Source organism: Sciurus vulgaris, assembly GCF_902686455.1.
Source record: "Sciurus vulgaris genome assembly, chromosome: 3".
NCBI lineage: Eukaryota > Metazoa > Chordata > Mammalia > Rodentia > Sciuridae > Sciurus > Sciurus vulgaris.
The window spans coordinates 18,537,813-18,554,069 of record NC_136463.1 but is presented as its reverse complement, the minus strand read 5'-3'; the positions used below and the strand labels follow the sequence as shown (position 1 = coordinate 18,554,069).

The 16,257-nt window shown below is 49.5% G+C and overlaps 2 long non-coding RNA genes across 2 annotated transcripts in view; one reads left to right on the top strand and one right to left on the bottom strand.

The window, feature by feature from the left end:
* LOC306656189 overlaps positions 1 to 2,431 on the top strand; it is a 43,358-nt gene extending 40,927 nt beyond the window's left edge. Inside the window, exon 4 of the long non-coding RNA XR_013762441.1 lies at positions 2,254 to 2,431. This is a non-coding gene — a long non-coding RNA (uncharacterized lncRNA). The remainder of the gene's footprint in view (positions 1 to 2,253) is intronic.
* Positions 1 to 15,776, bottom strand: part of LOC306656188 — a 32,549-nt gene extending 16,773 nt beyond the window's left edge. The window contains exon 1 of the long non-coding RNA XR_013762439.1: positions 15,362 to 15,776. This is a non-coding gene — a long non-coding RNA (uncharacterized lncRNA). The remainder of the gene's footprint in view (positions 1 to 15,361) is intronic.
* Positions 15,777 to 16,257: the final 481 nt, after the last annotated feature.

Here is a 16,257-nt window from a genome sequence, read left to right as displayed (position 1 = left end):
AATGAAATACCACTTGACAATAAAAACGTGCGACAACACAGAGGAACCACAGAAACCTTATACTTAGTGAAGGAAGATAGACCCAAAAGACCACATATTGTAGATTCCATTCATATGAAATTTCCAGAGAAGGAAAATCCATGGACAGCATATCAGGTCAGCTGGGACTGGGATAGGAGTGAAGATTAACTGTAAATGGAACCAAAGGAACTTTGGGGAACCATGGACATATTCTGAGGCTGTATTGTGGCCAGGCATGGTAGTGCATGCCTATAATCCCAGGGAGGAAGGGCTGAAGCATGAGGATTGCAAGTTCGAGGCCAGCCTCAACAATTTAGAGAAACCCTGTCTCAAAATAAAACATAAAAGGAGCTGGGGATGTAGCTCAGTGGTAGAGTGCCTCTAAGTTCAACGCCAGTACTGAAACAAAACAAAACAAAAACCCTATATTGTGTTGACAGTCGCACAACTATAAATGTGCCAAAAGTTGTTGAGCAGTACACTTACAATGGATGAAGTAGAGTTCGATAAAGCTGCTTTTGAAAAACAAAAGGAGGAAGCCTCTCAGGCATCAGTTTAGAAAGGCCTCCTAGACGTATCCTTAAATGGAAAAAGCAAAGTGCAAAGTATGTTACCTTTTGCTCTTTTAAAGAGGACAAGTGTGCATATATATGCTTTATATGCATTCCTATTTATCCTTATATGTGTATATATGGTTTTCTTGTATGTGTATAGAGCTCTCTGGACGGATAAACAAACCTGACACTAATTGTTTTAGGTGAAGGGATTAGATGGCTTGGAGGACAGGGGTGGGACAGGGACTTTTGCGCTTTTACATTTTTTCTTTTTAATTGTGATAAAATGCACATAACATTAAAACTTACCATGTATCTTTTTTATTGTTGTTATTGTTGAGCGAGTGTCTCACCATGTTGCTCAGGCTGTTACCAGAACTCCTAGCCACTCAAGTTGGGGACCTTCACAGGGACAGATGATGAAAAACCCCAAGGCCTCAGCCCCTGACCTGTTATCCATTAAAAGAATGGTATGCGGAAAAAAACCACCGGAGCCCTTAACCCCTAACCTGTCATTTCTTAAAACTGGCATGCATTATTTTCTTCTTTTTCTTTCCTCCTCTTCTCTCACGTTTTCCATCAATCTTACTACAAGAGCCAGGTCACCATAAAAGCTAAAATACTTGTGCCATAACATCTCCAAGAATAAACTAATAACTACTGATCTGTATCTTTCACAAGGAAGAAATCCCTTGGAAAAATACCACACTCATGACCCATGAGAAAGAGCAGACCCCGCCCACCCCAACAGCTCCATTAGAAAGCTGGTCCCTTCGGTTATTCTGGAGCAGCCTGGTCTATTTGCGCAGTGTTCCCCTTTCCTTCCTCCCCATTAAAGCTTTGCCGGTGTGGTCGGACTCCTTGGTTCAATTTCTTTGCTGTTGTCACCAGGTTAGAAGTCCCCATCTCCAGCATCACTCCCAGGCAGCTGGGATAACAGGTGCACCGTGCTACATGGGCTCACCTTAGCTATCTTCATGCCTACAGCGCAATGGTATTAATTAGTGCATTCATATTTCCACGTGTCCATCACCACCATTCATCTCCAGAGCGCTCTTTATCTTGCCAAACTGAAACTCTGGACCCATTTAATTCCCTGTTCCCCTCTGCCCCAGCCCCTGGCAATCACGATTCTAATAACTTTCCTTTCCCATGAAGGAGGCTACTCTGGGCTCCTCACATAGATGGAATTAATCAGTGTTTATCTTTCCATGACTGACTTATTTAGCATAATGCCGTCACGGTTCATTATGTAGTAGCATGTGTCAAAATTGCCTTTTAAAAAATTTTGTTCTTTTTAGATAGACACGATAGTCGAGTGTAATCTGACATATTATTCATACATGGAGTGTAACTTCCCATTCTTGAGGTTGCGCATATGTGGAGTTACACTGGTGGTTTATTCATATGTGAGTACAGGAAAATCTGTCCCAAGGATTCCACTGGCTTTACTACTCCCATCCCCCTCCCTTCCCTTCATCCTTCCCTTCCCTTGATCCAGCGAACTTCTATGCTGCCCACCCCTTCATTGTATGTTAGCCCCCTCCCTTTCCTTCATCCTTCCCTTCCCTTGATCCAGCGAACTTCTATGCTGCCCACCCCTTCATTGTGTGTTAGCATCCGTGTATCAGAGAGAACATTTGAGAATTTTAGGCTAAATCCTGTTCCCTGTCTGCAGGCCCCACATTGTGTTTATCCATTCCTTCCTCCATGGGTTGGCTCCCACCTCTCCCCAACTGTGAGTGAATAACGCTGCTATGAAGATGGCCGTGCAAACATCTCATTAGAGATCCCTTGTTAGCTTTATATTTTTCAAGCATGCATGTGCTATTTTAAACAATAAATGAAAATTTACAAGAATGAAATGCAAATAAGTAGACCTGGAATTGTACCGCTTTTTTCCCACATCACCTCTGGAGGCCCCTGTGCAATGCTTAGATTTCCAAGGAGGCGTTTGGGCGAAGGAGGGACAAGGCGGGTGTTTCCCCCCTTCCCCGCCCCGCTCCTCCCCGCCCCGCAGGGCTGCATCCCGACTGGGCGCGGTAGGTACCGCAGGGGGTCTTGCTGAGTCACCGCAGCGCTGGCCGCAGGTCGTGCCCTCGCCTGCCCGCCGCCCACCCGGGACCGCCTGTTGGCAGCTGCGTTCCTGCGCGTCGCCGCTGCGCTGGTGACTCAGGGCGCAGGCAGCCCAAGACGCCCGCTCGCCGGATAAGGCTACGGCTCGCCCGGCCACGTCCTGGGCCCGCCGCCGCTGGTTTTCCTATTTGCAAAGTCTTTAGACGCCTCCGCTTCCAACAGAGCCGGTCTCCTCCCAGCCCCCCAGCAGACCGGGGAAGGCCCAGAAGCCCGGGGACCAAGCGCCCTCTCTGGGCGGGGACCCGTGGGCCTTCGAAGAGAACGATTCCAGGCTTCCTCCTCCCCAATTCCGCGATCCATAAGTGCCCAAACCCCGAATTTACAGGATGGCAAATCCTGACCCGAACTAAGATAGGGCTTAATTCAGTTTATTTATCCCACTTAATGCTAACGCTCGTGTTTGTGCAGAGTGTACAAATGTTTGATTGTAGGGTGCAGCCCAGGTCCCACCGAGTGCCCTTTAACATACACTCGCACCATATTTTCTTTCTAAAATCTGAGAAGTTCTGAGTTCCAAAAACATGCCTGTCCCCCAGCATTTAAAATAAGAGACGGAAAATCTACAAGCCCATTCTACAGAGCACTCAGGGTCAGAGAGGTGAAGTCATAGCCTGGAAAGAGCCACTGGGTTCTTTCCCTACTCTGCTGCCTGCTGCAAGGCTCTGTCCACTCTCTCTGTCTAACCTCTCTTGTCCCTTTTCTTGTCCACCCCAACAAATCTGTTGTCCTTTTTGGTCAATGACATTTCCCTGTTTGGATCCCAGAGCCCGGCCTGATGCTTCTACTTGTGGGCACTTGGGGGGATAGAGATCTTGGTGATTTAAGTTGATCTCCCATTACCCAGACCCTAGCCTTGGTTTGGTGACTTTTCAGCTGTGTGACCTTAGGTCGGTTATTTATCTCTTCTGTGCTTCAGTTATTCTCATCTGTAAAGGGGCCTAATAATACCACCCTCCATCCAGGGTTGGTGTGAGCTAGAGAACATGACCTGGTACAGCGCTGCCAGATGCAATATAAAACACTATCATTGCATATGACATATTTATGTTAAAATATTTATTGCTTATCTGAAATTTAAATTTAACTGGGAATGCTGTTTTCATTTGCTAAATTCAAACTTAAGCCTTGGCATGGAGTTAATCCCCAGCATACATTGACTGTCGGGTGACTCAGTGACAGAGTATGTGCTTAGCATGCATGAAGCCCTGGGCTCAATCCACAGCACCAAAAAATAAAATAATAATAGTAAATATTGAATGACATAGAAAACTTTTTTATTATAGTATCTCTGTCTCATCTTCCCCACTGGATTAAAAGTACTTGGAGAACATTCATTCATTCACTTAATAGTTACTTACTGAGTACCTCCCTTATACAATCACAGTTCCAAGCTTTGGGGGTACTGTGCTGAAGCAGCCCTGGTCCCTGACCTTATGGAGCTTCCAGCCTGGCAAGGAAGGTGAATATTAAATAGCCACGATGATTAGTAATGATTGTGACAAACCCAGAGAAGTCCTGGCCACAGTGATGCTCTCTGGTGAGACTAGTTTGAGGGTGTCAGGCTCAGATTTTTCCATCTCCTCCCTCACCTTCCTCCTACCCTCAGTGACCTCCGCCTGGCGGGTGCCTGAACGGGGGCACTGAGAGAGCAGGGCTTGCTGAGGATGTGCTGACCCTGGCGGGGACGGTTGCACAGGGGTGTCCTCAGCAGTGGTCCTGGGCCACCCCAAGCCATCCCCCACTCTCCTGGGGGAACGCTGCAAGTTGCGAGGGGCCAGGTTGAGCAGAGGAGAGACGCACCTGAGATCCTGGTGGATCCGAACTGAATCCACACCCTCATCTTTAAGAACACCTGGGTGTTTGCCAGTCAGCAGGCTCTGGGTCGGGCTAGAGAAATGGCTTGGGGTGAATGGTTCCTGTGGTGCTGTTGCGGTGGTGGGGCAGGTGCCTAAAGATCAGCTGACCTGACATTTGACAGATGAGTAAACTGAGCACTGGAGAGGGAGAGGGAAGTGACTTCTGAAGGTCCTGCGGATCTTTCCTGGTGGTGCTGCCACCAAAGTTCAGAACGACTCCCCGCCAGAGTCCTGCCCCGCCCCCACGCCTCTTAAAGGAGAGGGCCTTCTGCTAAAGGAGAAGGGCATGTGAGATCACGGCCCTTCCCCCAAAGCGGGAATTCCCACAGAGGGGTCACTTGGAAGCCCACACCGCCCCCCCACATCCCCCAGACGAGTTTCGGTGTGTTTCAGGCTCTATCTGCTTTTCAGAGCAGGGGACTCACTGAAAGCCAACCTCAAACAACAGTGAGAAAGTTGGACCTGAAAGAGTTTCACTTCCCAAGGGCTGTGGTGACTCTAATCTGGGCAGTGGGACCTGTTGTCCCTCATGCTCCCTCACCTGCTCCCAGCAAAAATCCCTCTGTCCAGGCTTTCCAAGTGCAGGACCTTCCTCCTCCCCTCCTGCTGATCCCCAACCAGGGAGAAGGGGCACCCTGAGCACTCACACCCCAGCCTCCAGAACCACCCATCCAGCTCAGGGGCTCCTGACCTCTGCGTGCCCAGGCTGGAGTGTCTGTTGATGAAAAGGACAGCACTTTACCTCCTAATGAGACTCCTACCCCGCGGTCCCATCTCTGTGCCCACATCTTCCATCTCAGTGAAGACCACCCCTCTCTTTCCTGGCAGCCTGGAGTCACACGTGGCGCTAGGGCACAGGGGTAGACCCTGCCATCAGACATCCTAAGTTCACCTTCTGATGCCACCACTGTCTGGGGTCTAAACCTGCCTGCAGATTCTTCCATGGAAGAACCTTCCACAGTTCTCCCATGGAGAGGTAGCAGCTAAGTCTTCTCTCTGTGAAGCCGAGCCAGCCCTATAGACGATGGCGGAAACCGGGTATGGCCTAAGCAGTATATGTGACTTCTGAGGCTGGGTCTTAAGGATAATTCAGATCCCTTCAGCTTGTCCAGGGACACTCACTATTGGAGCCCTGAGCTGCCACATAAACAGCATGAGGCTGCCATGCTATCAGGAAGCCCCCATCATGGGTAAAGGGGTAGCTGACAGTCTTGGCCAGGGACCCTGCCAACAGCCAGTGTCAACTGCAGACTGCCAGGAGGCTGCACTTACAGAGAAACAGATGAACTAGGGGTGCCTGCCAGCAATGTTGGGAGCTTCCCAGTCAGGCCCCACTAAGGAGTGGAACCTCAGCTTGGCCCAGTCTGGCTTTCAGGCCAAGAAACTCACTGTTGTCAGAGCTTCCAGAGATGGCTGGGCTCAGGGACCAGACCCCTCACCCACCTGACTTGGGCTCACAGTATGAGTGGCCCAGGCTCTGAGAGCTGCCCCCAGCTCTTGAGCCAGCTTCCTCCCTCCCTCTGGGATCCAGCCCAGGGAGAGCACTCTCCCCAGCAGTGACTCGGAAGGGACCAGTGGTCTGAGCTGTTAAACTCCAGCTACCTAATCCAGTCTGTATTTCCTTTGATCTTCTGTTTTCTATTTAGCTTATCCCCCAATAGAGTGCAAGCTCCCTGAAGGCAGGGGTGGTTATGGCTGCAATCAGAGCGCCTCCAGCGGTGCCTGCACAGCCTGGGTGCTCAGTAAATATCCACCGAATAAATAAGTGAATGGATGGGTGCATAGCATGCCCACCACTGTGGGGCCAGGTCAGCTTCGGTCTGGGGACTGCTTCTTCCTTTGTGAAATAAAAGCTGGAACACTGCCTACTCACCAGGGGGGTGGAGAGGATGGCTTGTGAGGATGGATCCCACCTCCTTAGCTCAAGTGTGGATTTTGCTGGGATTATTGTCTCTGTGGGGATTGTCATTGGTCCACAAGGGGAGTATCATCTCACCAAAAAGATAAATGCAGCCTTTTCTTTTCTTTCTTTTCCTTTTTTTTTTTTTGGGGGGGGGGGTACTGGGAATTGAATCCAGGGGCACTCAACCACTGAGCCACATCTCCAGCCCTTTTTTATATTTTATTTAGAGACAAGGTCTAACTAAGTTGCTTGGGGACTCGCTAATTTGCTGAGACTGACTTTGACCTCATGATTCTCCTGCCTCAACCTCCTGAGCTACTAGGATTACAGCCATGTGCCACTACCGCGCCTGCCAATTCAGGCTTGATGCCCCTTAACCCAGGTCCTAAAGATTCCCAACCTGTGAGCATTGTGACCCTCGAGACAGATAAGGCTCTTCCCTGGGGCTCCCATACCCACCCCCTGTGTGCTCATTCCCAGCTCATTCAGCGCTGGCTCACTGATCACTTGCTGTTAAATCCAAGGGTTTCAGGACTGGGCTTCACCCCCTTGTGTCCCCACTGCTGTTCAGTGTTGGAGAATGGATGATGAGGGGCCAGAGCCTCCCCCGAGGTCCCCTGATAATCTCCAGTCCACTGGACGTAGTCTGAGACACTGCGGCCTCCCTACCACACAGCAAGCACTACTCTTCTGCAACAGCCATGAAGATGGACCACACGGCTAGCTTTTCTCCTTCCCTCCCTCCCAGGGGAAGGAGTCCCCCTCCAGAGCCATCAAGACAAAGGAGATAGCAGTGCTGCTTGGACCCTGCCTGCACACAAGGATAAGGTGGTGGTGGTCGTCTGAGGCACCTGCTCTCCCCACAGCGAGCACAGCAGAGCCAGCTCGGGACCTGGCAACCCCAGGGCCCAGGCTCCCCACCAGCCCTCCTTGCGGTTGAACAGAAGTTTCTGGGTGGTGCCTTCCCCATGCCCACCGAGATTATCTGTAAAGGAACAGGGTGAGGGGAAGAGGCCTGTCCCCAGAACCCATCAGCTATTCACACCTGGGTTTGCCCAGGGACGGGCAGGTGGCGGGGCAGGTGGGGGCATCCCAGAGCAAGGGGAGGAGGAGTGGGCTGGGGAGAGCACTGCCCTGTCAGCATGAAACAAGTTGGTTGAACAGCCTCAGTTGGGATTGTCCAGACATTTCAGAGTGCTTCTAGAAAAGCTAGTTAACCTGTGCTAAAAGCTAGTCAGCTTATCACCCTCTTTGGGACCCTTCCTCCTTCCTGTGTCCTCTGCCACCCACAACCCAGGGTCTACCATTTTGATTATTCTCTTGCAACAACCCCAGCCCGTGTTCCCTGTGGCTTTGGTCGTCCATGCCTGGCAGAGCCTCACTGTGACTCTCTCCCCACTTGCCCTAGGGAAGCAAGAGGGTGCTGAGACCACCCTACCGCCAGGCGGCCCTGCGCACCTTCACCTTAAATGTGTATCCAGCGCTGTCTGGTGGCACTTCCATTTTCCTGGGGTGACACTGAGAGAGCTGATTGGAAGCAGGGAGTGAAAGGACGAAAGGACACAGAAAAGACTCAGAAATGTCGGGATGGAGCAGTAGGGTAGGTGTGGGTGACATTTTCTGGAAAGATGGGGGAGAAACAGGTTTAGAAGAGGAACCAGGCTCCAGCAGTGAGCGCGGACAGCGGGGCCTCTCAGGTGGACTCAGGTGGGGGCTGGTCTCCTCTGCCTCTTGCTAGGCCCCGGGGGCTTGTTAATATGTCATTGACTCACCTCTGCAAAACTTTTTAATGGATTCATAACTAGCTTCAAATTAATCCAGATGTCTACAACCCTGGCTTTCTCTTCTACCTGGCCCTTTCACTACTCTTTTGCCCCCATGTAACGTTCCAGTTCTTCCAAGACTCTTGTCACCTTCCTTCTGCTCCTCTGGGGCCCAGCACTGTCCCACCGCAGTATCTTTGCACTTGCTATGCACTCTGCCTACTCTGCTTTTCCAGGCCTGGTGCTCAGATGGCACCTTCCCGAGAGGCTCCCTGGACCACCCTCCAGGATGGCTCCAACTGTGGCCCCCTCCTGGTCACACCACCTTGTTTGTCATGGTTTTAACTGAATGGACCCCAATCCCAATGTTGTTTATGAGCTTGATCTTGCCCACCTTTGTTCCTCTTGCTTACGGTAATTACATTCTTGGCACTTGGCACATATTAGGCACTCAATATATACATGTTAAATATATGAACCAATGAATTAATGGATGGATGGACAGATGGATGTGTTCCTTTTTCTCAGGATTGCTGTAAAGACAAGGTGTGACATTGGTTGGAAAATCTCTCTGGAAACAGGTCCATGCTGCACATGGTAGATGTTTTGCTCCGGCGCATAGTAGGTGCTCAGTAAGTAAGTGCTGATGGAAGGCCACATGCTACATGAGGCAGGATTCAGGATACGAAGGAAATGTAGGTCAAGTGCTGGGATCAGTGGGGATGGGGAAGGGCCTTTGCTCACAAGTACCTCCCCGCTAGAATGCTTCCAGTTGGCCCTCTCAGTTTAGCTCAGCCATTACCCAGTTCCTTCAAAGATGGTAACTGAACACCCACTCTATGCCTGACACTGCCCCAAGCATTCCATGTTGGGAAAACAGCTGGAGGAAAAGCTTCTGCCCTCAGGGAGCGTATGTTCTAGCGGGAGAGCACGAACTGGTCAGCAACCAGAACGAACCTCCTCCAAGACACCTTTCCTACCCACCACCCCAAATCTCCCCTGGCCTCCCAAGTCCCTGTGCCTCCTCCCTCAATGTATGCACCACCTTGTATTTTGAATTTCCATCTGTCTCTCTCCACGAAGGAGACGGGAGGACTGGGGTCCCTGCCTTTTCCATCTTACTCTGGCCAGTGAAGCAGCACAGGTGGTTGCCATATCTGTGGGTTGGATTCCATAGATGGGAAAGGGCAGGCTGAGGAACCAGGGGAGCAAAGGCAGGGTGCTGTGTAAAGTGCCTGCCGACTTGGGGACAACACTGGGAGTCGGGGTTGAAGTGACACACTCCCTTCAGCTCTTGGAGGGCAGCATAGGTTTCAAAGGACTTCTTCTCGTTAAGGGAATATGACTTACCAAACCACAATGGGAACCGTGGGCTCAGTCACACGTGAAGTCACATCAGAACAAGTGGCTTCCCTTCCTCTCCTCTGATGACTGTGAAATGTCACACAGAAAACGCCTGGCTTAGGAACCCGCTACACTACTGAGAGGTGAAGTAGAAGTTTGAGGCTCCTTATGGGTGACCTATCCATATAGGGTGGTAAAGGGAACTGGGATGACTTGGGGACATCCCTAACCTTTGAGGCTGATGTCATGGTAATAACCACTCACCCACAATGCATCTCGCGGTACCAGTTCTCTGTAGAGATGGACGAGGTCCCTAATGCAGGGCCCCATGTCTGATGTTCTCGCCAGCGTGCAGAAGGAACCAGTCGGGGACACTGCAGAGAGGTTAGAGCTGTAGGGGTTTCTTTCATTCAGCAAGTCAGTAGGTATTGAGATCTTGCTCCTGTGAGCCAGGTACAGTGCCAACTACCAAAGGAATAGCAAACTAATGCCCCAAATAATATGTGATTAACACTGGACCTGTGTGTTCTTGGTTGGGATGGTGGAGGGGCTGGAGTTGACCTTCCCTGGGGCGTGGCAGCAGGTAGGAAGAGGTGCATGGGGCTGGGCAGTAAAGGCCGGGCAGTGGGATCAGTAGGTGGAAGGACACTTCAGAGGACAGCATAGAGACACGTGGAGGTACAAAAAGATGAGTCTCGGTCCAGGGCAGTGATGTCCTCCTGTAATCTCTATTCGGGAGGCTGAGGTAGAAGGATTGCTAAGTTTGAGGCCAGCCTAGGTGACACAGTAAGACCCTGTCTCTAAATCAATCCCTCACTCAATCAATCAATCATTTGTAAGTGTGAAACAGCGAGGCTCACTCAGGGAGCAGCAAGCAGGCGTGGCTTCATTCATCCCGGCCACCCAGTGTGTCCAGGGCTGGACACTCCATCCCACTGGCCAAGCCCACCATCCTCCAAGGTGATTTATAGGTGAGGAAGCTGGTGCTCGGAGAGGCAGGTGATTTGCATAAGTTCCACAGCCAGAGCTCAAGTTCAAACTCAAGTTCACCAGGCATCCCAAATCTGTTCCTCCTGACCACCATAACATGAGGCAGGCCCTGAAGAGCAAGGTATAGCATTTGGGCCTTGATCCTGGGGAGTAGGGCTCCCCAAATATCTGCTGTGGGTCCTGTGCCTCAGAGCCTCTGACTTTCATTTTCTTAATGTTTGTCTTTACATATTTTACTTTTTAAAAACCTAAATTTAGGTAATTTCTGGGCTACATCCCCAGGTCATTTTTCTTGAAGTTTAATATACCTATAAACAAGTATGCAAATCAATGACTCTTGATTTGTGTAAAGAGTAGGAATTTTGTATGGAAACTTCACAGTGAAACACATTAATTTTTACTTTTTTTTTTTTTTTTTTTTTTGGTACTGGGGATTGGACCCAGGGCTTCACACATGCTAGGCAAATAGTCTATCACTGAGCTACATCCCCAACCCTTTTTATTGATTTTTTTTTTTTAATTTGAGACAAGTTCTCATTAAGTTGCAGAGGCTGACCTCAGATTTGCCATTCTCCTGCCTCAGCCTCCCTAGATGCTGGGATTATGGGTATACACCACCATGCCTGGCCCCCAGCCCTGTACAATTGTATATATTAATAACTATAATTTTTAAAAACAGTAATTTTTTCACCCAGGTCAAAGGCAGAATACTATGAGCCCTTTAGCAACTTCTTCCAGGACATAAGATAACTTCTTTCCGAGTTTTAACAGTATTTAACAGAATTTTAATTTCACATAAATGATACTATAAAGACTTTTTTTTTCTTTTTCTTTTTGGGTGTGTGGTACTAGGAACTGAATTCAGGGGTGCTCTACCACTGAGTTACATCCCCAACCCTTTTTATTTTGAAATTTTATTTTGAGACAGGGTATTCCTAAGTTGCCTAGGCTGGCCTCCAACTTGGGGTCCTCCTGCTTCAGCCTCCCTGGTAGCTGAGATTGTAGGCATGTGCTACTGCATGGTGCTTTTTTCTTCTGTTTTCTGTCTACTTCCTTTTGCTCAACATCTGTATACTTTAATTCACTCATTCTCACTTTTGTATAGTATTTCCTTATGTGCATATGCCATAACGTATTTATCCCTTCTGCTGATGGACATACAGTTTTCAGTTTGAGGCTCTTAAGAACAAAGCTGCTGTGAACATTCTGATAAATGCCATCCGCTGACTGATTGATTGTGCTGCCATAGCTCCTGCTGTGAATTTTCTTGCGCATGACTTTTGGTGAGCTCACTGCTGGAGTTACATCTAGGAGTTGAATTCCTAGACGGTAGGTGTGCTTTCAGGAGATAGGGCCAGTTTCCCAAAGTAGCTGTTAAAATGTATGTCCTCACTACCTGTGAATGCGAGTTCCTGTACCTTTGCCAATATTTGACACTGAAAGCCTTTCATTTTAGCCCTGGTGGGTGTATAGTGATATCATTTTGTGGTTTTAATTTGCATTTATCCGATGACTAATGAAATTGAGCGGTTATGTTTACTGGCCATTTGTATACTCTCTGTTGGGAAATATTGAGTCTATTGCCTGTTCTTCTATTGTATTTTATTTCACTTCAGTTGATTTTTCTTATTGATAAGTAAGAATCTTTTACATATTCTGGATATTAAGTTAGTCCTTTGATGGATAAACGATTTGCAATATCTTCTCTCAAATAAATTTTGCTCTGTGGAACATCATTACTGTAACTAGACACCCAAGGGAAACTGTAAAATAAATAGAATAAAAATGAGATGTGTGTGTGTGTGTGCACGCACATATATATACATACATATATACACACATATATATGTATACACACATACACATATAAACTCAGGGGCACTCTGTCACTAAGCTAAATCCCCAGCCCTTTTTATTTTTTCAGACAGGGTCTCACTAAGTTGCCAGGACTAGCTTTGAACTTGCAATCCTCCTGCCTCAACCCCGCTAGTCACTGGGATTATAGATGTGTGCCAGCAAGCCTGGCTAAGACCGTCCGTCTGCATTCTAGCCAGCTACCTCACTAAGCTGGCAACGGGGCTGGAGTCCTGAGCTAAGCTAAGGCAGAGATGAGCAAGTGAAAAAGAGGCGGTAAGGAACACCTGGGAACGTTCCCCTTGATGTAATCAGAGGCTGAACAGAGAAAAGAAACAACTTCTTTATCTGCTGTGTTTATCTCCATGCTTATGTTCACCCCAGTGGTACACTTGGCACAATATATAGGAGATCCTTAAACCTCTTACAAATTATACCATGAGCCTCCCACTTCATGAGTCTTTGGGGGACAGCTGTGTGGGGTACAGATGCGAAGAGGGTTTTAAGGAGGGGTTGACATAATAAGATCAATGATTTAGGGAAAGTGTCCAGGTGCAATCTGGAGGTGGGAACCCAAGTTAGGAGCAGCTGAGGAGGCCCAGGTGGTGAGGATGGAGGGTCTAACCTTGGATGGAGCTGGGGACTGGGGTGGAGCGGTAACTGAAAAAATAAAGAGTAGCATCTGGGTGACTTGGCGGAATGGATGTGCTGAGGAGGGAGGGGAGTGACTGGGATTTCTAAGTGGGGACACTGAGTGGACAGAGGTAGCAAACAAGGAGAGGAAGAGGAAGGGGAGGGAGAAGATGAAGAAATCAACCGGGGGCACGTTGGATTCAGAGTGCTCACAGGCGGGACCCCAGAGTGACTGCAGAGAGCGTTCATTTCACAAATATTAACCAAGCAGACAAGATTCCCGCCCTGATGGAGCTTCATGCTTGCAGGAAAGACAGCCTGAGAAGGGCAGAGACAGGTGCAGAGGACGTGGGGGCTATGCTCGTGTTCTGGGCTGAGGGTGGGTTTGGGGCCTGATGGCATAAGGGCAGCAGTTGGGTGAGGTACCAGGGAGAGGGCAGAGTGAGCAGAGCAGAGGGAGGGTAGCCCACAGCAGGCGAGGAGGGCATGCCAAGAAAACCACCAAGAATCATCATCAGGGTGCAGAAGGGAGGAAGCAGCTCACCGGAAAAGGGGTTCAGAGATACGACAACTGACACATTGGCCCGTTTATTCAGTCAAACTTTATACCGGTTCATGTGCCAGGTTCTGGGCAATAGGAGATGAACTAGACGTCCCAGGGGAGACAGGTGTGTGAGTCACAAATCATTAAGCAAAGCTGCGTGAGAAGGCCATACCGAAGCACACATAGCATACATATTGGGGGCACAGAGGACGGGGACTTGCATTCCTTGAAGCTGCTATGTGCTGGGCACCGGGGAAGGTTTCGTGGAGGAGGGGCATGGATGCAGAGAATGGACAGAGAAAGAGCGGGAGCAAGGGCGTGAATGGGAATCTGCGCGGTGCGTGCTGGACGCAGAGGAGCAGTGAGGCTGCGCACCAGCACCTGTGGGCAGGTGGAGCAACCCAGAGGACGCGGAGCTGGGCGTGGGGTGAAGGTTCTCAGGTGGATTCTGCAGGGGATGGATCAGTGCAGGTTTTGAGGACAGGGCCTGTTAATCAGCAACGTGCCACCAAGGGAACTCGAGGTGCTGATTCCCAGGGCACTGGGAATGCGGTGGGCAGGGCTTCCCCTCCCGACTCCACAGGGTTAGCAGCTGCCAGCATACAGCAAGCGCTTACTTGGCGCCCTTCACAAATGTGGGATCCACACCACCAAGAGCATGCTGGACGGGTCCCCGAGCAAAGCGCTCGTCAGAGGAAGGTGCCCTGCAGGTAGGTTGTGAGAGAGGGACAGAGGAAGGACCCGGATATGAGCACCAACTCTGAGATCTTGGGAGAAGCCGGCGGGGATCTGGGGACCGTCGTTAGGGGCAGAAAGGGTGAACAGAAAGAGGAGCCAAGGCCCAGCCCTGCGGCCAAAGCACACTGCCACCCCTGAGCAGGGAGCCCCAGGCTGACTGAGGGCCTCCCTCTGCTGAAATCTTCGTAGATCTCTTGGCCCGAAACCCGGGCTGCTGCTCCTGGTGTGCGGGTTCCAATAACCCTTTGGGCAAAAGTCATCTGGCGCCCCCTGCTGGCAACTGGGCGTCAAGCGTCCCAGTCCCTCTGAAGCAGACACCCGTCTGCATGGCCTGAAAACACCTAGGACGGGTTCCAGGCTGCAAGAGGTGGTATGGAGCCCTGCCAGGGCAGAGGTCTGGCTTCTGATATGCACCTGGACACCAGAGGCTTCCTGATTGATCTCCCTCCCTCCCTCCTTCACCCGCAGCCGGGAGTAACTCTTTAAAAGCCTGTCAGTAGAATACTCCTGGGCATCACCACTGTGAGCTATGGACACCCACAATAACTTGAAAGGCTCTTAAGGGCCATATGCTGAGTGCGGAAAGCCCATCTAGAAAGGTCGCTCACTGTATGTATGATTCCTTCTATGCAACACTCTCAAAATGAAAAAGCAGAGCGAGGGAGAAAGACTAAGTTGCCAGGGCTTTGGAAAGAAGATGGGCGATGTGGGGGTAAATGAGCAGCAGAGGGGATTTCTTCCTCTTTTCTCCATCGCCTGCCCCTTCTCTTTTTCCTCCTTCTTCTTGTGGTATTGGGGGACTGAAGTCAGGGGAACTTTACCACTGAGATACTTTCCCAGTCCTTTTTAATTTTAATTTTTAAAACTTTTTTTAGATGTTGTAGACCTTTATTTTATTCATTTATTTATATGCGGTGCTGAGAATTGAACCCAGTGCCTCACGCCTGCTAGGCAAGCGCTGTACCACTGAGCCACAACCCCAACCCCCTTTTTATTTTTTATTTCACTAAGTTGCCCATGCTGACCTTGAACTTGTGCTCCTTCTGCCTCAGCCTCCTGAGTAGCTGGGATTGCAGGTGTGTGCCATGGCACCTGGCTCGTTATTGTGCTGGTGGTTATGTGAATCTGTACCTGTGATAAAATGGCAAACAAAAATAAGTACATACAAAAAATGGTGAACTAAAGTAAGTTCTAGGGTCCAGTTGGTTGTACAGTGCCCATAATTCTTGGGTTTGATAGTGCCCTACAGCTATCGAAGATGTCAGCATGAGGCATGGTGGCCATGACTGTAATCCTAGCGATTCGGGAGACTGAGACAGGAGGATCATAAGTTTAGGGCCAGCCTAAGCAATTTAATGGTGTCCTAAACAACTTAATGAGACACTGTTTCAAATAAGGGTATAAATAAAAATTTAAAAATAAAAGGACTGGGAATGTAGCTCAGTGGTTAAGCACCTCTGGGTCAAATCCCCAGTTTAAGAAAAAAAAAAAAAGAATCACCATGAGAAGAAACTGGGAGATGGGTACATGGGACATTTCTACTATTTTTGCAACTTCTTATGAGTTGGTAAGCTTTCAAATTAAAAAGTTTATAAAAAGAAATAAAGCAGACCTGGCCATATTGTCCCCCTGGTTATCTCCACCTAGTGGTGCTCTGTGACCAGGACAGGATGAAGTCCATTCTCCCAGCAGACCACCAAGACGGTCAGGGCCCGGCCTTCTCTTGAAAGGGAATCTGCCAACTCCCTTAGCCCTCCTCTGAGGCTGGCAGCAAAAGAAGAATATCCAGTCTTGGAGGTCCCAGCCCAAATTCTACCTGGCAGGACCCCCATTGTTAATCCAGTGGGTTCCCTCTTGTTCTAGCCTGATGGAAAAACTCTGCCACCCCTTAGTGTTCTAACCCCAAAAAGGGACAAAGTCC